This window comes from Anastrepha obliqua, chromosome 1, assembly GCF_027943255.1.
Source record: "Anastrepha obliqua isolate idAnaObli1 chromosome 1, idAnaObli1_1.0, whole genome shotgun sequence".
Classification (NCBI taxonomy): domain Eukaryota; kingdom Metazoa; phylum Arthropoda; class Insecta; order Diptera; family Tephritidae; genus Anastrepha; species Anastrepha obliqua.
This window is the reverse complement of record NC_072892.1, coordinates 11968734-11996665: the sequence shown is the minus strand read 5'-3', so window position 1 is coordinate 11996665 and position 27932 is coordinate 11968734. Positions and strand designations below refer to the sequence as shown.

The window sequence follows — 27932 nt, the reverse complement described above, 5'->3', positions numbered from 1 at the left end:
AGTCTACTCAATAATATTCTTGAACAGACATAGATTTAGCCTTGGCCATGTTTGCCTAGCAATTTCACAGCTATTGGCGCTAATCCATCTTTAATTTACTGTCAAGGGCAAGAGTATAGAAGAATGAAACGAATGACAAAGAGATAAAATTAGTTTGACGCGTATTCACAACAGAACAACAACTTTCCTTCATTTCGTTTTACTGTCATTTCAAAAGTAAAGGCGAGTTGAAGCAAAAGCAATCAACTGCTCTAATCACACCAACTCCTATAGATACGCCTTAGGCTGAAACTTGCCATTAAGCATTTAATATAACTGAAATTCTATCTGCCAAATTTTTCAGCGCATTTTCAGAAGTTTCGGTATTTGCATATCTTACTAATTACAGCTTCGATATCGTATTTCAACTTCCAAATCGTCTCTGGAGGGTTGGCGTGACATTTATTCTTAAGGGGTAACACCACTGTAGAAATTTCAAAAAATTGATTTTTTTTTATAAACTTAAAAAATTCTTTGAACCTTTTAAAATACAGAACAAAAAGTTTTATACGTTACCGAAGTCTATTTCATAAATATTTTAAGCTTTTAACCAAGCGTTAGTGACTGCTACCTAACGACTTCTCCAAATTTCCAAACTTTAAACGCGTTTTTCTCAAAACACGTTTTCTGAAATTGGCACGCAGTATAACTCAAACAATTTTAAATATTTTTAATCAGGTTTTTCACTACGTCTGTATAATAACCTTCTTAAGAGAAGAGCGTAGGGGAAAGAGCCGTTTTTTTAGTCCAAAATAAAGTTTTTTCCTTCAAATGCTTGCTAATTCCACAAAAATAAATATTTTTTAAATCCCCTACGTGTTTCTCTAGCTATTCTTATCTAGATTAAGAAAAAAATGTTTCTTTGTTCCAGATTAAAATTTGCACCCTCTGTGCTGCGTGCCGCGGAGCTCCTTCAAGAGAAACCACATTACAAAAATGTCTCCAATGCCGCCATTTTGTAAAATTTTTCGATCAAACTTTGTAGTTTTGTATTTTAGTATATAAGTAATAACTTCCCAAATCAGAGTGATTGTTTCCCCTTTCCTTCTATACAAAAAAATTCTTTAAAAATCGTGTTTATTTTACGCGTGTACAGTGGTGTTACCCCTTACAGGCGTTTCACAAAAAATATTCTAATAGAGTCAAAAGGTAGCTTCTGGGTCACCAATTGTCAGCATCGCTTCGGCTGATTATTCAATTTTCGAATTTTATTTCCGAGTATTTTCTCATTTTATTCGAGCTGAATTTCATCAATCATTCAGTCAATCATTTGGGAAATATTTATTTAATTTTGAACTAAATTTCTGACACATTACGGTCGTCATTTTAGCAGAAAAAAATGTATTCAATTCTAGCCAGCTTGATTTCGCTTTATGTAGGTCTAATTTTGTCATCATCATCAACATTGTTGGCTGGACAACCGTGGTCGAGCATTCGCCTGCTGTAGAATATACCGCCAATTGTATCGGTTTTGTGCCTGTGTCCTCCATGCCCGAAATTCCAATAAGCCTGCATCTTCTTCTACGCCATCTAAGTCCGTTTTTCTCTGTCTGTGGCGTTTACCGAAGAGTATTTGTTGAGGTGGGTAATCCGTGTTAGTCCGCAATATATGACCTGCCCATCTCATTCTGTTGATCATGGTTGTGGCTATCACAGATGGGTGCGCATATAGTTTTTCGAGATCATGATTTTAGCGTTTCCGCCACTCGCCTTTATTTTTTCGCAGAACTCTCCTCTCGAAAATCAGTGGATTCTGTTTATCTGCTTCTTTGTTTTTCTGTCTAGGAGGCGACTCTTTAGGTGTTTGTACAAAATTGAAATTTTAAATTAAACAATTTTTACTTTTATTGATTACTAATATTTTAATTGCCAAATCTGGTTTGTTTCTCTTTACATTTTTGCCTAGTCTGTAAGATAATTTGTAACGTCGATTATTAAAATAAATAAATTTTAAATAAAATAAATAGAAGTAAAAGTATGGACCACCTTGTATCTATATGTGTATACATTTATATATATATATTTTTTTTTTTTTGGGCTCCCAAATTTCCTCTATTGTGTATTTGGCCGTACTTTGTACTCGAATTTTGTGACGTGTGCCTTCATGTTGTTACACAAATGGAAGCACCTAACAATTTCATGCCGCTTTGAAACGAGAGCTGTTTTTTTATGAGGAATTTTTCATGGAAGAAATACACCCAGGGACTTGGAACTGCCTGCAGAGGGACAACCGCTTTAGAAAAGGCTTTTCCTACCATTTGGCACTTCACCCACACATTAGGTCTCGAACCCTCACAAAATCACTCACAAACTCATTTGGCTACAGTGACCACCACCCTATATGCAAGCACTTAAATATACAATACATACATAGGTTCATACATATATATGCACATGTACTTATTTGTAAGTCGTATTAGCACCGCGTCCTTCGTCTTCCTACTTACTAAAAAGTTAGTGTTGCAACTTCTTGGGTCGCGTGCGCTCTGCAATATTTCCATTAAAATGCAATTATTTCTGAAAACACTCGTGGGAGTGCACATACATAACACACGTAGTGTAGCAGGTACGATGCTTCTGGCTTTTGGGGTTTGTGTTGTATTAATTTAATGGTGAGATTATTGTTTATCATGTCTGCATAACAATTAAATATTCCAGCAAACGTGAGCGGAGCTCTCTAATTAGAGGGTGCAAAACCAATAAGCAAAACAAAAAATAACTAGTTCTGGCGGCGGCTCAGTATAAAGGGTCATCGAATTTTTTTAGAGGCGATCGAAGTGTAACCCTGATAAATTTTGGTTGTATGGCATGAAGGTCAAAACTTGCCCGTTTTCAAAACATTCGATTTTAAAGTTTATTTAAATTTTTTTTTTTTTTTAGTTAATGAAAATCAGGAACACTGTTATCTCTTCCGACATAGACTATCATGTAAGTCTTCCATCACCACCCTTGCTATTCTCCTGTTCACTCCCAACTAGGGAAGAATGGAAGACAAATCTAACCGAAATCGATGGCCCTCTGACTATATATACAGATGGTTCAAAACAAGACGGCAAAGTGGGATTTGAAATCTTTTCCAATTCCCCTCACATCAATCTATCATTTAGATTACCCGACTACTGTAGCGTATTCCAAGCGGAAGTATGCGCTATCTGGTATGCTGCGAAAACTCTCTTAGAAAATAGAATATCACTAGAGGATATCCGCTTTTTCACCGACAGTCAAGCGGCCGTTCGAGCACTCAGCTCCTCTTATACCCACTCAGATGTGGTTCGATCCTGTCTCTTATCTCTTAACGAGATAAGTGTTCACAATTCTGTCCAAGTTATCTGGATACCGGGTCACAGTGGATTCGAAGGTAACTGCAAAGCTGATGAGCTCGCAAGAGCTGGAGCTGCGCAATCAAATGTTAGTAACTTACCCGCAATCCACATTCCGCTCTCAACATGTAAATTACTCATTGATCGAGAATTTCACAGCATTGCTGATCGGAGGTGGCGAGTGGAAACTACTTGCGTTACGACCAGACAAATCTGGCCATCCTACAATCTGAAACAGACAAAAACCCTTATAAGTCTTTCGAAACACGAACTAAGGCATATAATATCTCTTATCACCGGCCACTGCCTTTTGGGCACTCACGCACGTCGGCTCGGGGTTCCTCAAAACGACCTGTGCAGATACTGCGAGGACGAAGATGAGGAAGTATCGAGCAGACATTTGCTGTGCAGTTGTCCCGGTCTAGCCATAAGTCGACTCGCTCTTCTTGGCTCTCCAACAATTGACAATCTTTCAGTACTCTCGAACCTGAAAATCGAATTTCTCATCAAATTCTCGAAACGAATTAATATCTTTGACCAAAATCTACAATAAAAATCTCGGTTAGGTGGGGAAATCATATAACATAATGAGCTCTAGAGCAACACAACGGACCCAACTTGCGGTCTATGTGGCACTCCGATGCGGGGTCACCTTAAACCAACCAACCAATGAAAATCAATAAATTTTTAGTTTAGGCCTAAAAACAAATAGACGGTGTTTTGCCAAGCTAAAGTATTGAGCCTTTCAAAGCAACCAAAGCCAATGAAATTTTTTCTTTTTGATTTGCTTAGCAATAAATTGAAAACAAAAAAAATAATGTAACGTTGCAATTTAGTGTTATTTATTAAAGCGAAAATATCTTAATTAGTGTGTAGAAAATTAATTAGCAAATATCGAATAGAAAGTTTAAACACTTTCGCCAGTCCCACTTACTTTTGAACCGGATCCGTCCGAACAAAAAATCACTGATTTTTATAATTTGTAACTATAATTTTATTACTAATACCTCAATAAAAATTGTAAATGAGATATGTAGACTAGATTGAAAAGCAATTGAAAATTTTAAAATATGTATATACCATGTCATACATATATACGCATCTACGTTCCATCATATATGTATATGTATGTATGTACATGTATAAGCAAGAGTTAATTAGCGAAACTAGATCATCAAAAACCACATTTTTTGAATTCTGCCTGCTGAGTGTTGGCCAGTAAAAAGTATAGCAATAGTTATTGTGCAACCCAGCAGAGTATCGGAGTATAAAAGTTCGCAACGGTTGCTCTTCTTATTCTTGATTGGCGTGATTGCTGCTTACGCGATTTTGCCCGAGTTTCACAAAACCCGCCAGTCGTTTCTCGTGCTGATCGGCACCGGTTGGACACACCAAATGAAGCCACATCCTTCTCCACCTGATCTTTTCAACGCTGAAGAGGCTTTCCTTTACCTCTGCTACCACCAGCTGGTACCGCATTGAATACTTTCAGAGTCGGAGCGTTTGTATTCATTCGGGCGACATGACCCAGCCAGCGTATCCGCTGGACCTTTATTCACTGCGCTATGTCTATGTCGTCGTAAAGCTCATACAGCCATCGTTCCATCGCCCCTGCGATATTCGCCATTGCCAACGCGCAAACTTAAAACAATTTTCCGCAGAATCTTTCTTTCAAACACTTCAAGCGTCGCTTCATCCGGTGTTGTCATCGTCCAAGCTTCTGCGCTACACATTAGGACGGGTATGATGAGAGCCTTGTAGAGTGTTAGTTTCGTTCGTCGAGAGAGGACTTTACTACTCTGTGGCCTACTTAGTCCAAAGTTGCACTTGTTGGCAAGAGAGATTCTCCGTAGGTTTTCAGGGCTGACCTTGTTATCGGTGTCAATGCTGGTTCCCAAATAAACGAAGTCTCTTACAACCTCGCAATCATAACTGTCAACAGTGGCGCAGGTGCGTCGACTATTTGTTTGATGACAGGAGGTACTTCGTTTGGTCCTCGTTCACCACCAGACCGATTCGCTTTGCCTCTTTATCCAGTTTGAAAAATGCAGAACTAACAGCCGTTAAGGCCGTTGATGTCAATATCATCGGCATGCGCCCTCAATTGTACGCTCTTATGGAAAATTGTGCCTGAGCGATTAAGGTCTGCACACCACTACTTTTTTATAAGAATATTGTAATATATATAACGCAAATTAGTTCTGTCGCAAGACAGAACAGCCTGGTACTTATATGGGTTCCAGGACGCTCAATTGGCTGAATTGGCTAACCGGCAGCGGTTCCCCCACAAGGGCCAGCGATTATGTATGTAATTTACATAAAGAACGATGGTCCGGTCCAGAACACTGCAGAACTGCAAAGTGTTTTGTGACAAGTCCGAACAGAAAACTGTCAAACTTTCTACTAAAACTTGGAAGTATTATTACAGGACACACCCCATGGGGTCAGCATATGACCACCATTAGAATCATTGACGACCCAATGAGCCTGTCTTGCTTGGAGGAGGCGGATATCACTGAGCACACTCTCTGTGAGTGTCCTGCCTTTGCTAGAGCAAGGGTACGAGTTTTGGGTTCCGATGTCGTGATAATGAGTAATATTCGTTCTCTAAAACTGGAGGATATTTACAGATTTACCAAATAATCTGGAAAATTCTCACAGGACTAAAACTACCTCTGTCTCTATCTCTATTCTTTCCGATCTCTTTCTCTCATACTTTTCTCTTTCCCTCCTCGACTATCTACCCTCTTTCCTGAGCTCTAAATACAATGGGCTTTTTAGCCTAAGTGTTTAAGGAGCCGTCAAATCTCTTGGTGCTCCTTGGCTCGACCTATTCTAATTTCATTTCATACAAAAACTTAAATTTGCAATGATTTTGAAGCAACCGCACCATCCATACCCTTCCTTCCTGAACACAAAAGGCAGCTATTATTGTCATGAGCGCGTAGAAAGCTTGTGAGTGTGGTCATATTTAAGTAGTGCTGTTTGTAAGACTACTCCAGTTTTTACAGTTGGGAGGCCATAACAGTTACCACAATAACAACAATTCTGCCAGCAACAAGTATAATAAAAATAAGTGAGCTGATCGCCAGCGTTCGCGTCAAGACTACATAACTATTAAGCATCCGAGTTATTTTTTGACTTGAATAATGCAAGTATGTACGTACATACCTATGTATGTATACATGTGTGTATGTATATACTATGTATGTAAGACATTCCAAAGCTGTTGCTAAACAACAAGTCGTTGATGCGTACAATACCAACAACAGTAATTCAACGGTAAGTAGTCAAGAAGTGAATACGAAATTGAGGCATTAAAAGGACTTTCGAGTGAGAAAAACTACTAACACAACTTTGTAACACAAAATATATGGCCAGCAGCTAATTGAAGTGTCGGAATAAATGAACAGATATGAACAAGTTTACACAACAACATTGGTAAAATGTCGGTCGTAAATGTTATTGTGTAGTTGGAGTTTCTGATGTCTCTGATGCGCTGAGACATTAAATAAACGGATTTAAGTGGCGGAAATTCCACGCATGCCAAAGCCATGACGTCATAAGCAACGATGAAAGCCAGTTATGCCATTTCTAAGAAATAAATGTGAGCATTTACATACCCACATACATATATACGTACTGTAAATCGCTACAAGCGTAAGTATAGCGCATTAATTATCCAGGTTGAGAAACCATGAAAACGATGCCAGATCGATCGCCAAGCAGTCACTGATTGAGGAGCAAACTAACCATTAGTGAAGTTTTAAGTTAGTGATTCATTTATCAATAAGAAAATTACTTTAGTAAAAACGTCGAAGCTATTGGGGCAAAGAAATTGTGCTCTTGTCTTCTTCCCCTGCATCAAATAAATGGCCTAAACTGCTGAACAGCTGAGAAAAACGTCTTAATTATTGGTCTATTGGTCTGGTTTTGATTTGATCTATGCTTTGATATATGCAGTTTTTTTATCCCATCCCTTTATTCTCATGGCAGAACAACGGTACCACATACATCAAATACTTTCATTACTAGAGCATAGATGACCAGCTGCGAAACTCTTTCATTTCATGTGAGAGCGCGCCCAAGAACTGCTTTGTGTACTTCGCAGCACAGAGAAATAAGTGAGAAAAATCAAAGTGAAAATGTTGAATATTGCGGTTAGTGCCAAGCCAATCAATTATATTGCAAAACTTTGGGTCCTTTGGACCCAACCGGTGGAAACAGCACGTTTCCTGGGCCTACCGCTAGATGAGTTAGGCGGTGACGATCGGTGACTACACCGAACTGACAGGGTTTAATACATTGCTACAACGACAAGATTTCAACGCTGTTTTTTCAGCAGGAAATTGCCTAAAGTGAAAATTAAATGTTTCTTGGATGCGTCAGGTTTTCACTGTTCCAAGTCAGGAGAAGGAGATGGAGATGATTGCACGTGAATTGTGATCTCTTCAGTTTCTGACATTTTAGAAAATTCTTTTTTTCAAGCGAAACAAAATGGGGTTAGGGGTAGTCAGAATTTTCAAACAATTGGATTTTGTTTTTGCATTTGCTTAAAGTATGTATAATATCTTAAAAATGTTGTGTGAAAATATTAAGTGAATCCGACAATACTATAATTAACAAAGGGCGCTCGGGCGCTCCTCGGGCGATAACAAAACTTTAATATTTTTTCTCAAAACTATGTTTTTCGCACTGGTGATCACTGTAACTTTAAAACCGCTTGGTAGATTTCAATAAAATGTATACGTTCGAAAAAAAAACATAAAAACTCGTCCTATCGAAGGATTTTTTTTCCAAAAATTTCGATTTTTTTAAACCACTAATTGTCGGTTTTTTTGTCGAAAATCTGAAAAATATTTCTTGAGGCCGCCAAGATTATATATTAATAAAACTAATTTCTCTTATTCGATTGATTTTAGATTAGTCTCCAAGGCCTTGTGATGATCACCGCAAGAGGCTTCTGGAGAAACGGGCTCCAAACAAACAGCGATAACTTTGACAATTATAAATTTTTTTGTTTGAAATTTTGCTAAAGTCAAGTCGAAACATGATGTATTAATGCTATCTTTTTATTTTTGTAAAAAAATTATAAAATTATTATTTTTGTAAAATTATAGAAAATCATACTTTTTTCCGGCCCCTGACTACCCCTAACCCCTTAATTTCTCTACTATGTTAAATTTTTTTTTTATATCTTCATAAATATGATTGGTTTTTATCTTCCAATGGTTGAAAATTTCTTTGAAATCTAAATTTTACAAACAAAATTTTCTAAAAAAATATACAAAAAATACGCTCGAAATAAAACTCACTAGCTTCGGTAGCTATTTTATAGAGTTTTTTATTTATGGTATAGTAAAACCTTTGTTTTTTGCGTTGCTTCATAACTTTTTTAAATTTTTGGAACTATGCATCAAATCTTATATTGAAAACTAGACATAACCCCAAACTTTTTTCCGTAAAAATACTCGAGGGGCCGCCTTAATTTCTAAAAAGATTCATTGCCTCTCTAGGTAACTTACGGTTTGGATAAAACTGCGCTTCAACCATTAACCTTCTGCGCATTGCGTTTTAATGGCTTTAACGGCAATAGCCTCCTTTTTGCTGCCAACAAATGACATTGAATTCCTTTCTAATTACACTTGTTAGTATATTTATGCAAACACGACTCGACTCGCTGATGTTGCAACATGCCACATGCCAAATAATAGTATAGTATTTCTACAGCTGCTGGAGTTTTTACCGCTCTTATACGAGTATTCTCCGGAACGTTGTCATTAATAATAATCAACCAGCAACCAACCGGAGTACTCGTGGAATGAAGCTACGGCTTATGCCACATACGCTTCATTCTAATGTGCCACCTATTGTGGCTATACTTGCACATAAAACGCGTCAACCACATGTTGCGACTTGTGAAAAAACTGGCAATTGCTGCTGCTGCTGCTGTCATAAAATATGCAACAGGGCAACTGCACTAGCTGCAGGAAAAAGCAAAACAAAAAACATTCATTACCATTGCTGTGGCAATCACTTTGTATAGTATGAGCATAGAGTTAGTTGCAGCCCTTGCCTTTACTAACGCCCCAGTTGGCAACATTCATTAAATCGCATTCTGCTGCTACTCCTCCCCGAAGCACTACTCCACAAGTCTAAGCCCATTCAACAAGCAACAACTGTTACCTGCAAAAGCTGCGATAATCTGCTCAATCTGCTCAATCGTCAATCACAGTGCCTCCTCTTGCCGATCAATCAATCGCGGTGGCTACACCGTAATTGCGACTAACAAGAAAATCTTTTATTTATGTGCACAATTTTCATTGTTATTTTATCAATGCGATTTTTGCACTCGTCGACCAACATCGCCGGCTGGCTACTTGCCAAATACAACGCTATGGCATTGCTGGCTGTTGTTTCACAAAAGCTTGCAACACGCTTAGGCATCTTTAGCGTCAATGAGACTTTCCTTTTGCAGAGTCAACGAGTGCACAATTTTTATGTGGAACTATTGAACAATTTAATAAATCAATATCCATGTACACATACATATGTATGTATGTATGTAGGTGCATATGTATGCTTACAATTTTTTACCATAATTTCTGAGTAGTTATTCAATTTGCCATAAACAACACAAACTGATTGCATTGTGAAAATTTCTCTGCAATTGTTTAAATAAATTTATAAGGAACATCATCTCCCCTTGCGTGTCATTGACGAGCCCGCGTCCAAACTGGTCAGTACCACGCTGATGGACTGATTGCTGTATGCCAGCCAGTAAGTATCATTGATCAGGCAGCAAGCAGTGTATGAAAAGAATGAATGATGAACAAGTCGTTTGCAGTGCTACATACACATACAAACATACATATGCATGTATATACTTGCATATCGCATTAAATGGCGAATTACAATTGAGTTATTGACTGTTTGTCTGTCTGCTCCAATTACTTGAGTGGAAGAGCAAGTACATCATTAACGCCAGGGAAGCGTGCAACCATTGAAGCGTGTTTAATGAGGATATGATTGAATAAATAAACAGTGGATACAAATGTTTTTTGTTGTGTTATTAATCTTCATTCATATGTCTGACCATATCTCATTGTGATTTTTCCAATGTAAACTGAAGTATTTTGTCATGGACTCCTTTGCAGGTTATTAATATTTTTTTTCTTCTTTACAAGTTTTGAGTACATTTTAATTTCGCCAGCACTTTATTGCGCTTTCAAGATAATTGCGTCAAATTTCCTGTTAATTTTAAATATTTTAATTTAACTGCACAGCGCTGATTTTTCCTTTCTTAACCCTTTGCCTAAGTAGGTTCCTCCCGTTGTGGAAAAACATCAAGACGCACACCACAAATAGGAGGCCAAACACCCAAAAGGGGTGTCCGCGCTAATTATATATATATATAACCCTTTGCCTTAAAACAAAGTGTCGGAGACCAGGGTTGGGCATTTTGCACTACCACTAATTTTTTAATGGCATTTAAAATAAGGGTTTCATTATGACTAAATCTTAAGTTTTTTAGTGTTTGACCTAATCGCCTTTTGCATCAATTCCTTATTGCACTATGCCAAACCCTGTGGGAGACGTGATCCATACTTCTGTGCCTAAAATAAGAACCTCGTATAAGACATATGGTGGCATTTTCTAGTCAAAAGTGAAAAACTTGTATCAGACACGTGAGTGATGTCTTGTTCCGGCCAAAAGTTAGAGAACCAAAGGCAAGAGATTAAGAGGTTAAACCACTCTAGCATTTTAAGTGACTAAAAAAGTATAATAAGAACACTCTATTGCGAAGGGCAAATGTATGGTGATTCTCAGATTAAGAGTATACAAAAATTTGAAATTTGTTCACAAGTAAGCCTATAGGAGCGTTTTTGGAAAAACTAATTTTAATACTTTTTTTTGCAAAATAGCTTATTCGTAATAAAGACCTAAAAAGATATTAAGTGCGAATAAAAGGGTTTTTCAATAAGAAGTGTTATTACCGTAAAATATCAATGGTTTCGTTGCTTGTGTGGCACCTAGCGCCAATCCAATTTCGGCCAAAAAAAATCGTTTATCATCTCTCGATAGCGCAATAAATTCACCGTAACTGTTTCTCTAGCTTCGTTTTCGAAAAAGTAAGGTCCAATGACTCCGCCGGACCATAAACCGCACCAAACAGTCACACGTTGAGGATAGAGAGGCTTTTCAATAATAGCTCTTGGATTTTCTGAGCCCCAGATCCGACAATTTTGTTTGTTGACGAAGCCACCAAGGTGGAAACGGACCTCATCAATCAAGATGAGTTTTTGATGGAATTCCGGATTATTTTCATGCATTTCAACGACTCAAACAGCAAAGACACGACGTTGTTGATGATCGGCCGGCTTGAGTTATTGTGTGAACTGGACTTTATAAGCCTTAAGAACCAAATCTTTATGCAAATTACGGTGTACTGACGTTTGTGAAATGCCTAATTCCAAAGAACGACGAGTAATGGACAACCTGGGTTTTGTTCAACACTTTCGGCTACAACAGCAATACTCGTATTTTCGGCTGTTCTTGAGCGACGTGCACGGGTTTTATTCTTTACATCACTAACTTATCCCAACAACTCGAAATTTTTCACCAATTTCTGTATTGCCGTCCGACAAGGTGCTTCACGATGACCCAAAACTGTTCGAGTTTTACGAACGGTCTCTGCCAAATTTTCACCATTTTTATAGTGAATTTTAATCATTTCAATGCGTTGTTTAAGCGTGTGTCGTTCCATTTTTATTAATCACGTAGTTTCTACTTGTCAAATAACAAAAAATGACAGCTTCAAAAGTGGCATCTGCCGAAATAGCGGGTCCTAACACCTATTATTGGAAAACCCTTAATATTTATTGCAAATGGCGATACACACATTTGACACTTTGGAGCTAGACAGGTGGAATATAGAGACAACAAGGCAAAAGTAAAGGTCAGAATAGAGATTTCCATCACTCAACACCTTTTCTTGGAATCATCGGCCCGTATTTCTTCAAAGACGGGGCTGGTGCCAATGTAACAGTAAATGGAAAACGCAATCGCGCCAACCACCTTTTTATGCCATAAATTAAAGCCCGTGATCTCCACAACAGTCGGTTCCAACAAAACGGCGCTGCTTGCCATAAAGCCCGTAAAATAATGGATTTACTGCATCGTCGTTTCGGTGAGCAATTTATCTCTCGCCTCAGCCCAGTGGATGGGTCCCCAAGACCGTGTGATATCACACCTTTGGACTTTTTGTTGTGGGGGTATGTAAAGTCTAAATGCTTTGTGAATGAACCAGCTTCGATTGAGGCATTGCAAGCGAACATTACTGAAGTTATTCACGAGATACCGATCGAAGTCCTCCAGCGAGTCATTCAAAATTGGTGTTTACGTATGACCGATTTACGGCGCAACTGCGGCCAACATTTGAAAGAGATTATTAAGACAAAAATAATGTCATGAATCATTTTACACAAAAATAATAAAGATTGCCCATCAATTTGAATTTATTATTAAAATTATTTTTATTATTAAAATCCGATACTTCTAAATTGATCACCCTTTATATACATCTGGCAAAACTTCCCTTCGCTGTTTTTTCGCTTTTCTCATCTCTTCTTCATTCTTCCCCTGTTATAAGCACTACAAATGTCATTTTATGGCAGTCTGCCTCAATAAATCAACCAAACTTAATGTTTTTTTCCAATCAGAATTTTCAAAAAGAATTTGGGTACGCAGTTGTATAGCTTTTTAAATTTTAATATAATAAAGTGACGTTTGAGGTGGCTTAAAATTCTCGTTGGTTTGTGATAATTTTTTCCGACGGTGTTGCACATTTTGTCCAAAATAAAAAAAATGTCGTGCATTTGGTAAATTTGAAATGAGAACTAAATAGTTCACATTTCGTATTTTGAGCTCACCAAATAAAAATACAAAAACTAAATATTTGGAGACCATGAAAACAGTTTAAAACACGAAAATAAAAAAAGGGATTCTGATTTTGTTTACAAATGCAAGCCGGCTGATTTTTGAAACTTACAATATAAATAATTTCATCAGCAAGAACATTTTGCCAAATGAGAAAAAAAGAAATTATCAATTGCAATTTAGTTTAAAAAATTCCAAATGTGAACGGCAAAAACGTAGCTTCAGAAAGTTAGAAAAAGAATATTACTTTTGAAAAAAAAAAATTACACGATTAATGTGGTTTTTTCATTTACGGTTCTCAGTGTGAGCCTTGCGTGTGATAGCAAGGCAGAATGTAGCGTCTGTCCAGAGGCTAGCGGCGGCTATAGCGACCGTCTGCCTTGTCTCAAGCGACTCGCTATATAAACGTCCATCCAGTGGCATGCCCATAGGCCAAGCAGAAGCTATATGCCATCAAAAGTAGCAGCCATACCTTTGGACTAGAAAACCAGGGCCAATCCCCAATCTATTCGCAGTAAACTGATTATTGAAACCAGAGTGGCCGTACGCCCCAACCGCAGTTAAAGGAAATTCTACAAGTTTATATAGCCTTGCTGAAATAGTTTTCCACTTGTCACGTCTGGCGGCAGCTTAAATTTACGTACACTTGAAGTGTCTCCAAATATTTAGTCTGTCTGAGCGCAGACTAAATTAGACTAATTAAAAATGAATTTAAATGAGGCTCATCAAACATTTTTATTGCCGGCTTATTTCTGCATATCTAAACCTTGTTCACTACCCATATTTGTACAAGCTGAAGAGTGTTCAAATTTTGAAGTTGGTTTATGGGTGCATACACACACATTGGTGCTGTCATATTTTGGCGTGGCAAATTGTTATTTCCATGAATGAATAAATAATTGAATGAATGATGAATGAATGCGTGCTTTCAGGAATGTTTGGAATTTCGTTAATTGTCGATTGGTGGGAATTCCGAAGGAAAGGAAGTGGCACGCAGACGTGAGCAGCATAAATAGTTTTGCAAAATTAAATCGAAAAATTTATTTCAATACGCCGAAAATTTACGGTGGTAGCTCAAAATATGACAAAGACATACATAGGAAAATCCAAAAAATGTGTGAAGTGAAATTCTATTGAAAAAAAAGGTACAACTAATCTGCCTTGGCGATTTTCGCTGGCGTTACTACCTTACCTTGGTTACATTCATACAATATTTAAACAGTCAATACTCTTTGTTGCAGAAATACAGTACACAAGCCGCAAAGTTGCTGAATATCATGTCACGAATTTTATGCGTTTGCTACTCTAAATTTGAAAACGTTGCTCCTTTATGACCACTGCAATTAAAGTTATTGGCAATGAGTCTGGGTATTGCTGCGTTAAAAGTAAAGTCAAGTGAGGTATTCACCATCACCAACCACCACCAACATTCAACATCATTGTCATCTGTTGCAATGCCGTTCGGGCATTTTATCGCCAACAATAAAACCAACACCGACTTGTTGTTGTGTACATTAAACTGACGCGTATTGTCACGTTCAACATTTTGTATTTCACATGGCGCGTATTTAATTTTGAAATTCTCTTACGCAGTTGGTATTTGTTAGCGTGGTTCTTGTTGTTTTTGTGTTTTTTTTATCTTGATTGCCGTTTTGCTGATAGTATCGGCACTGGTACGCACATGCCGCCGCACAAATTTGCATTCGTTGTTGGTCCGCTTCTATGTTTTACTTGTAACTGTAAATTGTCGTGTGTTGCAATTGTGAGTGCTTGAAGTGCGTTAAATGGTTCAAAATGTACTTTATACCTAATAAAGGATATATTTTACTATATCGATAAGAAAACTATTTTTACCGGTAAAGAAAGAGACTGGCAACTTTTACACATTTGTCGTGTATTCCAAAGCAGAAAAGCTGATGGAGAATTCAGTTGCTGTTGTTGTTGTAACAGCATAAATATTTCACATAGATGCACGGTGAATGCTGCCGGAAAGACAGTCGCTGGCCGGATATAAATCCGGTCGTTCTGGTAAAGTGGAACCGACTGTCGTGGGTTGTATACAACAGCATCACAGTAAAGCCACTAAAATAGCAGATATTTATTAACTTTTTTGAGAATAACAGAAAAATTCGAAATACGTTTATCGAAGGAGTAATTACTAGCAGGGTCTAAACATAAAACGTCCAACTTTATTCACAGCTCATTTGGCGAAAAATGCACTACAAGCGTGGCAATAGTGGCCCCATGAATTAAAACTTCCTCATATCAGCTTGAATTATAAGAAACCATTCCTTACGGTCTATTTAGTATCTTTCATTCTGTTACGGCTTCACGAAATGGAAGATTTATAATTTTTGCAGATGGCGTCGTAGTTCGATCAAATTTGTCACTTGTGAACTAGACAGCTGCAGTATGCAAATTGAAAATCAAAATTTGAAATATTTAAATTACTGAAAATAATTTTTTATTTAGTAAACAAGTTATTCAAAAGCAAAATTAGATGCTGAGCCAAAATAAACACAGTATTAGCACACTGATCTCAGTCATAACGGGGCACTGCCCAAGGATGGGTATGCAAACACATGACTTCTGTAGAAGTTGTCTAGATGATGAGGACGAGGAAGAGACAATCTCGCACCTACTGCGCCTCTATCCTGCTCTATCCAGACGCAGGTTTACTATTCTGGGTAGACATTTTTTTAATGAGTTGGAAGATCTCAGTTCGGCAGAAATTAGAGATCTTCTAAAATTTTTGAAAAGCACACACTGGTTTTAGGAGAGATAGGGACAAGCTAACCACGCGGCATCACAATGGGCTATGAGCCTGAGCGTGTCCCACGGGACAACCGCTTCAAGCTAACCTAGCCTAACCTAACCCAAAATTGGATGATTAATTTTTGTTGAAATTATCTGGATTTATCAGCGCTCGAAATTTTTGGGCGTTGTATGTGAGAAAACTTTTTGGTGGCTGCATCAGAATACTAAAAGCCGTAAGTTGCGCTGTTTAGAATATCCCAGTCCCATTAAAGGCCCCAGAAAGCGCACACACCTTCTCAAAAAATGTTCACGAATGGAAGTTGAGCCTAAACTCAGTTGCAAGGCGGAAGAAGCTTGCACTTATATGGGTGTCAGAACACTGTGGCTTTCATGATAATGAAATGGCGGATGAATTGGGAAACTGCGGTTGCTTGGAGTGATCAATTGGACCAATTGGAGCCAACTTTAGGACCAAGTATAGAAGTATAGCGGGAATAGTCGGGTACAGCAATGCTCTTAGCTATACGTCTTATGAGCACCGATGGCGCAGTACTGGCACCTGCAACATAACTAAGTATTTCCTGAAAAGGCCAGATAAGGTGGCGCTAACTACGAACGCTACGAACAGTGATAGGACTAACTTCGGCAAACAATCCATGGGGACGAGATATGGTCACCATAGGCATTATCGACGATGCACTATGTACAGCTTCTTTGGAGGATGAGATTAGTGCAGAGCATTTTCTCTAGCGTTGTCCGGCTTACATCAAAGTTAGAGGGTGCATTTTTGGATTGACTGTATTGAGAATACTTGTCGACGAGCTACATTCTCTTTTCCTCAACAAACTGCCAACATTCAAAATAAATTTAAGAAGTTTGATGAAGAGTAATGAAGCACCTGTTCCTCGCTATGCATTCAAATCCTATCTCGTGGCCTTAAGGGCAATTGACTAAACTGCCTGAGTGCTTGGAATCATTTCCGGCAAAAAGACATAACCAAAAATAGTTTGTTTCTGAGCTGCATTGTTTAAGTACAGTTTTTCGCGACCTTCTTGGCCAAGTGTGTATGTCTATATTTTCAATTAATTTAGTAGCTACGTGCACTTTTAATTCGCCATTTTAGCGTTCGCCACCACTTGCGTATGGAATTTTTGCCATTTTTTGGCATTGCAGTTATTATTTTCAGCCCAGCCAGCTATGCAATGCAATGTTAACAGCTGCGCTTTGGCTTAACATTTTCTAAAAATCAACCAACTGTATAATTTACGAATATTTTTACTTGCATTTTTTTGGCTCGCAGAACTTTCCATAAAATTTAATTACGACCACAATTAATTTATGGTTCATTCTCGCGCAATCCCCTCACCCGCAAAATGCAAATATATGTAAGTGTATTCAATTAATAGCAAACAATTTTTGCAACACTGCTGCATTTGCCAGTACTTGCCACATTTCCATTTTTCCTTTTTTCAATGGCCATTTAGGGTTGGTATAACGAATCTGACCAAGGGCCGGTAAAATATTCATAAACCGAAATTGTTTTACCAAAAATATTTACCCTATCTTTTATGTGCGCGTATTTTTTTCTCGACGGCGCTGCAAGCACGCAAATCAGAGGCGTATGAGTGTATGAATGAAGGAAAAATTTGCGGCCAGAGTTTGGTTGAAACTTTTTTTCGGTTTGTGCAGTTTGATATTTTAAGTTAATAATAGCAAAATCGCCCCCGAAACCCCTCTTTGTAAAACCACCTGGCGTAAAACAAATAACCGGCTCGTTTGAGTTGAGTTGAGTTGACTGGGGCGGACAGTTCGAGCAGCTGACCGACGCGTACCTTAACTATAATACAACAGTGTGTGTGTGTTTAAGGAGTTTATTTAAAAAAATTACATTTTAATATGTATATTTAATCACCAAGCGCGGTGACGCGGCAGCAACCACTTTTCGCAAAAGTCGGTGGTGAGTTGCAGCAATGCAGACGTACGTCAAAGTCAGCAGTGAGTGTGAATAAAAAATCCACTCGCTCCTTGCCGTAGAATACACGTATATTCGGCAACACGGTTTGTGTGTGAGTGTGTTGGTTTGGGGTAGATAACGGTTGACAGCTAGAATTAGTTAGCCAAGGAGGAAAATACGTTTGGTCGCGTATGTATGCATGCAGAAACGGCTTGTCTCGTTGACTGGTATGCCGTGCGCGTGTAAGTGTGGGCGTGTGTTGTGTGGCAGTCACGCCTCTTGCTGCAGCCATTAGTGTCACAAACAGCAAACGGCCTGTCATCAATGGGAATGTCATTGTTTGTGTTGCAATTGCATTTATACACACACATTCACACAAGCATGCAAATAATTGGTAACTTTTGTTGCCAGTCGGCGCAGTGTTTTAACGTTTTGTTGGGATTTTCGATCGCTCGACTTTGGGAGCTTGATGCAATATTTTATTACTTTAAACAAGCAATTATTTTATAAAGGGTGGTTAAGTTTCAAGGGCCGGTGTTGATTTTGAATAAAATACAATTTTTTTAAGAAATTACTGTCAATTCTATTTATTATGATAATATTGGTATAGCTCAATTACGTATGGAACAAAATATCGGTGAAATAGCCAAACAAGTTTTTTATTAACACTAAACCTACCATGGACGGGTCAAATGACTCATTTTAAACTTTTTGTCAGAAATTCTTAGAAATAACATTATTAAATCGTCGTTTGCCTTCACGACTTTTATTACAATAAAAAATACATCGAATGTATTTTTCAAGATTTACTCTTCTCTTGCTAATTGTTTTACCGAGAAATATATGTGATCTTAATAATAAATATAATACTTTAAAGACGGGTCATTTGACCCACATTGGTAGGAATAGGAATACATAAAATACCGGTAGGTTTAGTGTTAAATAAAAAAAATATTTTTAGTGGTGAAAATCTTTATATTGAACTTTACGTGACCCGTTTGCATACTGCAACGGTGTAGTTCAAAAGTATGAATTAAAGGGTCTTTCAAATGGGACGCCCAGATGTCAGTCGTGAATAATTCCTAGACGATACATTTTTTTATGTCATCTTTGACATTTGTCAAGTCGTCAAATGTACAATTTTACACGATAGAACTACAGAACAGAATGAGCGCATTCGATTGTGCTATTACACAAAAGAAAATAATGAAAATGTAAGGTATATTCATTAAAAACATTTATTTTTAATAACAACGCGCCGGCAGATGAAGCGCAGCATGAATTCTCACGCCGCCTCATAGCGAAAAACATGAAAATGGGCCCGGCGTAAATGTTTGAAAATTATTGAGACTTATTATGTCAAATATGATTGTCGTACGCCGCCATTTGCAAAGATTATAAGTCTTCCAATAGGGATGTTAATTTTGCGCCACTTTGTGGAGGTACCCAAATATTTTAGATGTGACTCATACGCCATGGTCCCATTAGCTTTTGTAAAGGGTGGCTAAGTTTCAAGGGCCGGTGTTGATTTTGAAGAATATACAATTTGTCTAGGAAGTTATTATCATTTCTCTTTATTATGATAATATTGGTATGACTCAATTACGTATGGAACAAAATATCGGCCAAATGGCCGCCGCGGCTTCGGCAGCACACCTCCATCCGATGGTCCAAATTTTTGATGACGCTGAGGCATAATTGAGGTTCTATGCCGTTAATGTGCCGAATTATCTCATCCTTTAGCTCTTGAGTTATTACTGGTTTATCGACGTACACCTTTTCTTTCAAATAACCCCAAAGAAAAAAGTCCAACGGTGTCGTTGACGTTTGGGTGTGGTTCACATTCAACATCGGCCCTTGAAATTTAACCACCTTTTATAATAACATTTTTTGTTATTTTTTTTTTTGGCGAGCACCCAGCTACCACATTTTAAGGCAATTTTAATTAGCATTAGCTTTTTATAAAACCAGAATTAGCAGTTTTATTGGCGTATTTTGTGATTGCTCTAACATTCTCCTAATTTCTTAAATATATACTCAAACTATTTTTAAAATTTCAAGCTAAAAATATCCATGCGCATGTACGTATTTGAATTATTCCCACTAAGTGCTGCTGCCTCAAGCATGTAATCCTAAACGCCTCAAACGCGTTTTGCTTCCCATTTATTTCATTTCACCACCCTCCTTCGCTGAATATTCATTGTCATTGATATCAATGGCAATAGCCACACACTTAAATACGCACGCACACACGTACTAATGCAAATAAATACGTGCATACATATGAATGTGTATACCTCGACGCCTATTCCATCGCTTTGCCAGCGATCAGCTAACCACAGGCCAGACAAACTGGCAACCAACAACAAACATTTTATAAAGAAAAATTTTTTTAATATTAAATATTTGTAGAATATTTGTACTTTCCGAGAATTACAAATTTACGACATGTGTTTTTAAATGCAAAACATAGCAAACGTGATTTGAAAGCGGAGTGATGAGCCGAAAGCATACATACATATTTACTTCTATACATACATACCTACTCCGAATATACAGCTTTTACCCATCGCCTCATAACTGCTCATAGAAATTGCACGGAGACCTTGTCAGCTAGCGCAAGTTACATACATATTTACATGTGTAAGTACATGTATATGTATGTGTGTACATATAGTGTACATATGTTCGCCTGTAACCGCCTTAGGCTAACCAACCACAACTAACACGTGTTTGTAAGCCGTAAATGCCGACAAGTGAGCTAGAATGGCCAACTGGCTGGCTAGGCAGCGGTGAGCGCATTCTTCTCAAATTCATAATGTATGCAAAAGTCATACGCGTCCACCAAACTGTTCTAAGCACACATACGCCCAAGTATGCCCTCAGCGCATACAAAATCGCTGCTCGTGCGGCACGGCGCTTCCAGAGGTCTGCGCTTTTCTTTAACCCGGCATCTGGCGCGTGTGGTGCACTTTTGAACCATCTTACCTTGAATAAAGCAGTCTAAATTTTAATTACATACATACTTTCAATCAGGTGCTCTATTATTATAAGAAATTCAGCTTTGTAAATTATTTTATTCATATGCACTAGATAAATTTGTGTATACTAAATACTAGTAAAAATCGCACAAAGGTTGACCTGGCTGGCTGAAAACCATCACATAGACGTATTGGTCCTTAGTGGTACCAGAGGGAGCTTGGCCCTTACGTTTCCTTGTAGTAGGCTTCTCGTAATAATAAGCCTGCGCCTTTTGCGAATCTAAGTAGACTCTGAAGCTTTAACCCCGAGAGAAATTCTACCCTCTCATATTAAAGAGCTCCTAAACATTTCAATCGGATTCTACCTAATGCTGGGCAAAACATATCGTTGCTTGCATTTCCCATCTTGTATGCGTGTGCCGCTAACAAATTGTTGCCTGTCAGTATACCTACGATAGTTCTGCTTTCCTTGCTAGTCAGGGCTAGTACGAATCTGGAGTATTTGTCTGCATTCTGTTTACACATGATTTCACGGTTTTACAGGTGGCTAGATTATTGCACCTCCTACGAGTATCTGTGTTTTCATGTCCACAGCAATGCCATTGTATACCGTATTTAAAGGTTTCAGTATGTCGTTTTCTTATTCGAATCGTTCGAATAGCGCACAAAACTAGTGCAAATATCATACTTTTTGCCTTACTACAACGAAAAAAATGGAAAAACGCTAACCAAATAAAATACTTGTGCCTGATGTCGAATTCATAAAGTTCGGAAAAAATGAAAATATGGTTTAGCCCTCGTGGAAGAAGTTCGCTTGTATTCGATGTATTGTTGAATTGCCTCATAATATATTAGTTTAAAATTGAATGTAATTAACACACAGCAACTCGATAACAACATCGCCGCATTATGTGTGAAAAATTGAATAAATTTTTTTTTTTGTGTATTTTGATTTGTTCATGAGACAATAAATTAAGGTACGTCACCAAATGTCTAATTTTCACCCTGTTTCAGCCATGTTGAGCTATTTAATAAATTTGTAATATCCTCTTGGAAAAGTACCTTTTATTTCAGAACAAATTCTAAAAACAAAGTACTCAAAAGCATAGAAATGAAAAAAGTTAGCAGGCAATACTGTTTCTATTGGGCATAAGGGGACGTTAAGTTTGTTCATGTCCCGAAAGACAAAATGAAAAGAAAAGGTTGGGTGAAATCGTGCGGCTATGTGTCACTTTTCGACAACGGAATTCGAGATCGGGCCAGATCGGAAGCGGGCGAAATTGCCTAGGGATGCTCTTCCGATGCCTATCGAAATTTCGCAATTCCTGGAATGAGCCGAAGACCGAAAATCCTTCGGTTGACGCTTCTACGCAAACAGAGTAAATCCTTATTTATTTAAAAAATGTAGCTTCATTTAGTTAGAGTTTCACGTGGAAAAAGAATTGACCCACTTAACCCCTTGCCATGACATTTAGCTCGACGAAACTCGGGCCCAAGTGTTACGCGTCAACGCGTGGTAAACAGATCAGAATAATATAAACTACTTTGTGACAGCAATTATGAGACTCGTGACTAACTTTGGTGGCGTACAGATAGAAACTAACATTCAATCACGACCCAGGCTCCTGAGGTTTATGTTTGATCCAACTATATTATATGTACACGACCTCAGCTCGTGAAATTTACGTTTGGCCCGACGATCTTTTCACGAGCCTGTCATATTCATGTTTGGGCTAAAATTTTTAGCACGAGTCAGATTCGTTAAAGCACGGCAAGGGGTTAAGGAACGACTTGTGAAAGTAGAACCTGTTCTGTCCTGTCTTGCCCAACCAATAAATATTTATAAATATACAGAATTCTCAGTTCATCTTCTACTGATTTCTTTCCCTTTTTTTTGTGATTAAATTTTTTTTGTTCAGTAAAATTAACAATTTTTCGCAAAAAAATGATGCCTTTTAAGTAATAAATTTTAATTTGATTTAAACAAATTTGAGAAAATTGTTAAAAATGCTTTTGTGTAACAGACAAATGCTTTTTAAAAGCAAATAGAAATTACCAAATACCTTCTACACTATTAAGAACTACTTCCTCAGAAAATATATCAAAAATATCAGAATTTCTAATTAAAGCAGGATTGAAAAAATTGATTTGTAATTTTTCAGCTCTAACATAGGAGCTATATTTTTACCATATTCTTAATTAATTAAGTTTTCTAGTCTCACTTTTCATGTGAAACCCCCAAGCTAACTGTTACTTTTACATCAGCGAGCCGAAGGTCCTGGCAGCCAGTGCTCCTTTTTTACGTGTAAGAATAATTGTATTATTTCACGACTGTAAATAAATAAATAAATATTTTCACTTGCTGTGGACTAGCAAATTACTTGACCGCTGAGTGTTTAGTCACAGGCTTCTAAATCCGATAAATATGGTCTACCTTTTTGTCAGTGTTTCACTTACAACTCTTTTAGATTAAGCTTACGAGCACCTAACGATTCTATCAAAATATGATCCAAAGTTGTCTGAAGAATTCTCAGTTCCTTTTGATTTTCGCAGACGATTTCTTACTATTTTTAATGAAAGCACGCATTTTTTCCGATGCCTTCTGAGTAAGGTTTGCAGCACTCCAAAGTACTTAGGGGACTGTTGTGAAAGCATTGCGTGGAGTTAGAGCGAGAACTATATTACTTTGTACCCGAATAAGGGAGTTCGACTTACTGCAAGCCGTTTACTTTGCATTGAACTATATATTTACTCATTCATGTGTTAAAATTTGAATAATATTAATACTAAAATTAATATTTGCGTTTAATTTTCTTGTATTTTTTAAAATTTCTGTTTTTTTTTGTAAATGAAATTTACTAGCAAAATTTATTCAAACGATCCATTTCTAGCACACTTGCAGAGTTGCAGCACTCTGAGTAGTAGACTATATTGCCTTACAAATGTGTTAATATACAAGCGTACATATGTACACACATATGTATATGTATATCTAAAGACTGGTCGACGACGGAATGGCATCCACAACCAGCCGCAGAACGGTGCAACGGTGATGGCTTTGATTTATGATTGGCAATTATAGTGGCGAGACGCAGCCATTTCATTCATAAGCAAATTCGCATTCACATAAAAATCCGATTCCATTGTATCGTACATTAGAAACATAAATTTAGATATAAACAAAAAAAAATACAAATCAATTTGCTTAGTGGTAATACTTTCAAACTGCTGTCGTTACACAGCTCACTTGTGGTGCACAAATAACTAAATGGAAGTGAGTGATTTGCAGGCGGCAGACATTTAATTGTTTTTTAAAGTTTTATATAGCCAAACATTGTGAATCATAGATTAAGGGGTTAGGTGTAGTCAGAGGCCCGAAAAAATTATGATTTTCAAAAATTTTTTTTTCTAGTCAATTGCTTTATTTTACAATAAACAAATAAAAACATAACATTAATACGTCATATTTCGACTTGACTTTAGCTAAATTTCAAAAAAAAATAATTATTGTAAATGTTATCGCCGTTTGTGTGGAGCCCGTTTCTCCAGAAGTCCCTTGCGGTGATCATCACAAGTCCTTGGATATTCATCTAAAATCAATCGGACAAGAGAAATTAGTTTTATAAGTAGATAATCTTGTGCCTGATAGTAGCTTTCCTTTCAAAATTAACTCTATGGCGGCCTCAGGAAATATTTTTCAGACTTTCGAGAAAAAAACGACATTTTTGAAAAGTCCTTCGATCAGGTACAAGTTTTTTATGTTTAGGAATTATTTAAGTACACTGTGTCATCGATTCCTGGGCCATGTAATAGTTCTTCAGCCGTCATAGCAAATTCCAAAATATCGATTTGCTATTGCCTACGTGGCATTCTACCTTCTCGAGTGTTATCGTTAGAAGTCGGTTGCTTACCGCTGCTGCTAACTACTTGCTCTCGAACGCTCCGGAGCGCCCGAGCGCTCTTTGTTAATTCTTGAATAACTCGAAAAGTCTATATCGGATTCACTTCAAATTTTCACAAAATATTTTTAAGATATTATACATTAAGAAAATGCAAAATCCAATGTTTTGAAAATTCTGACTACCCCCAACCCCTTAACTATACATATATTATTACTTCGATAACTCATTCATAAATATTTTTTATTGACTATAGAGCCATTTTTATGTGCCTTGCTCAAAAGCTTATCGACATGATACTATTTTTTTGGGTTATAAAATATATTTAGAATAAGCTTCGAGCCTTTAATGCTTTAATTTTTTCTGTACGCAGAACAATTTTCTTTCTTCAATATACAAGCCCTAACGACTGTTAATTTATGCCCCTATGGACGTGACTACCATTCGGAAGTGCGTAGACTCGAATCACCCAGCATGAAACACCAAAATGGCAGCAACATTTTTTTCTAATAGCCTCTGAGTCTAAAAATATCTGCCGTTCGAAGATATGTATATATTACTAGCTAACCCGGCAGACTTCATACTGCCTCAATCGATAAATAAAAGACCTAATCTTTTGTATAAAATGATTTTAAAACAAACAAATCGAATCCGTATTTAATAAAAAAGCATTTATTGAATAAAGCATGAAGTTTTATTATTATTTTCGATACATCATGTTGCTTACTTAGAAAACAGAGTTTTCTTGAAATACTGGCTATTTATAAGGTTTAAATTTGATATTCACATCTGAATTGCCCATAAAATAAATTTGTAAAAATTGATGATCTGCATCAGGTAGTGGTAACAGAGTTCCCAGTAAGTGATAAATTTGTCCTTGTATCTGTAATTTTTAAAAATTTGTCCATTAATTATTTCCGATATATACATATATTTTAGTACAAACTTGAATAATATAAAAAAATATTCTTATATAATACCTTGAAAGTGGGCATGAAATTGTCTTGTATAATATGTGTAGCACCAAATGATGTCATCTGGATGTTGGTCAAGAAGTGCTTAGAATCATTTCCAATCCCAGAAACTAAAGAGCGTAAAGGATCTGGTGGTGGGACCAATTGTGGCAATTTTACTTTGCCTTCAGCACAATATAATCCAGTAGATTCACCAGTGTATTTTAATGCCTTACAATATTTACAAATTGTTTTCATTTCCCCAATTGTTACCGATTTGTCGGCACAATAATCAATTGACGGATCATAGTGGAATGCAGCTCGTTCAAGAATCACAGGAGCACTGCGTCTGCGGATTCGCTCAATTTCATTATGTCTAGCTTGCTGTTGTTGTGTTTGATGTGCCCGAACTCGTTGCATTCTAAGCCTATCTCCTACATTGTCACTCACTAAAGAACGCAATTCTGACATAGCAATACGACTATTTTCTTGATCTGTCTGTCTCTGGTCATCAGTGCGGTTAGCACGTGAGGTAGCTCTTCGCACATTTGATTGACTACGACGACCGAAGTCAGGTCGTCTTCTCCTCGGCATCGTAAATTGTAATTAATCAAAATGAGAAAATTCCCCGCTCATTTAGCAATAAAGTGTCACTATCACAAAGGATCACCAAAGTAAAGAAAGTTCTCGCGCACGTAGCCACAAAGATAGATATAATATCGTAATAATACTTTTTTCCGTGCTCTGAAATGCGACCACTATTTATGAAAAAAAAACATTAAAAAAATAAATACATAATCAAAACTGGTAGAAATCTTTAAATTCCGCATTTTTTAACCAACTTATCTGGGAACAAAACTATTATGTACTTACTTATGTATGCAGGCATGGATTTTATATGGTATGTTTTGTCGTCGAGTATGTCTTTTTACTCAGAGTTATCATATGCAGGACGGACGAATGACAATTTTGTCGCGTTCGCGATTCACTTTCACTTTTGTTGAGTTTCAGAACGCGATGTTAGATCCTCCAACGCGCACGACTTAAATTTTCTTTTATTCTTCAAAGAAAATTTTATTTTATTGTTCAAAGAAAATTTTATTTTTTTTCTCCTCACAACTTAAAAAACAAAAGTAAATCGACTCATATTTTATGTAATTAACTCGCATAGTAAACGTTTGTATGGGAAATAGAAAAATGCTGTTTTGAGGATTTTCCCGGCAATTATTCGAATTTTTCTCACCTTTTAAACCTTCCCTAGACCTCCACGAATAATTCAAGACCAAGATAAGATAAATCCGTTCAGCCGTTCTCGAGTTTTAGCGAGACTAACGAACAGCAATTGATTTTTATATATATAGATATATATATATATATATAATTGGCGCGTCCAACCTTTTTGGGCGTTTGGCCGAGCTCCACCTCCTACTTGTATCGTGCGCCTTTATGCTGTTCCATAAATGGAAGCATCTACAGTTTTAAGCCGAGTCCGAATGGCAAATATTTTTTATGAGACGTTTTTTCATGACAGAAATACGCTCGGAGGTTTGCCATTGCCTGCCGAGGGGCGACCGCTATTAGAAAAAACTTTTTCTTCATTTTGGTGTTTCACGGATACTCGAACCTACGTTCCTCCGAATGGTAGTCACGCACCAAGCTATTCGGCAACGACGGGGTTGCTACCACTACATGCAAATGGCCTCACCACACAGAAAACTGCCGCAGAAGCGTAATGTCTTCTTTAAACCACCGTATAGTATCACCCAAGGCAAATCTATTAAAGTTGGTACCGGTAAGTCAACTGATATGTTTTTTTCTTTCGCCGTGTCCATGTGGCTGTCAGCCCAGAATGCAACAAGGCGAATTCATTCTTTGTTTTCTAATTTGCCAGTACTTTGCTTTGACAATCAAACGAACAAATCATTATTGTTGGTCTAGTGACACAGCCTTTAATGAATGTGCCGTGGTATCACCCAAGGGAGATTGATTACCAAGTTTGCTATTTAGCTATAGTAAAAAAAAAATTGTGAGGCAAACTTTGGTTGATTTAGCTAAATTCTTCACACACTTGTCCAATAGTCGTTGTTCAC

The 27932-nt window shown here is 37.3% G+C and overlaps 1 protein-coding gene across 4 annotated transcripts in view; it reads left to right on the top strand.

Moving 5' to 3' along the window:
• The window catches only part of LOC129236393 (insulin-like receptor), a 164817-nt gene that overhangs the window by 125153 nt on the left and 11732 nt on the right, over positions 1–27932 (top strand). The gene's annotated exons all lie outside the window — the stretch shown is intronic.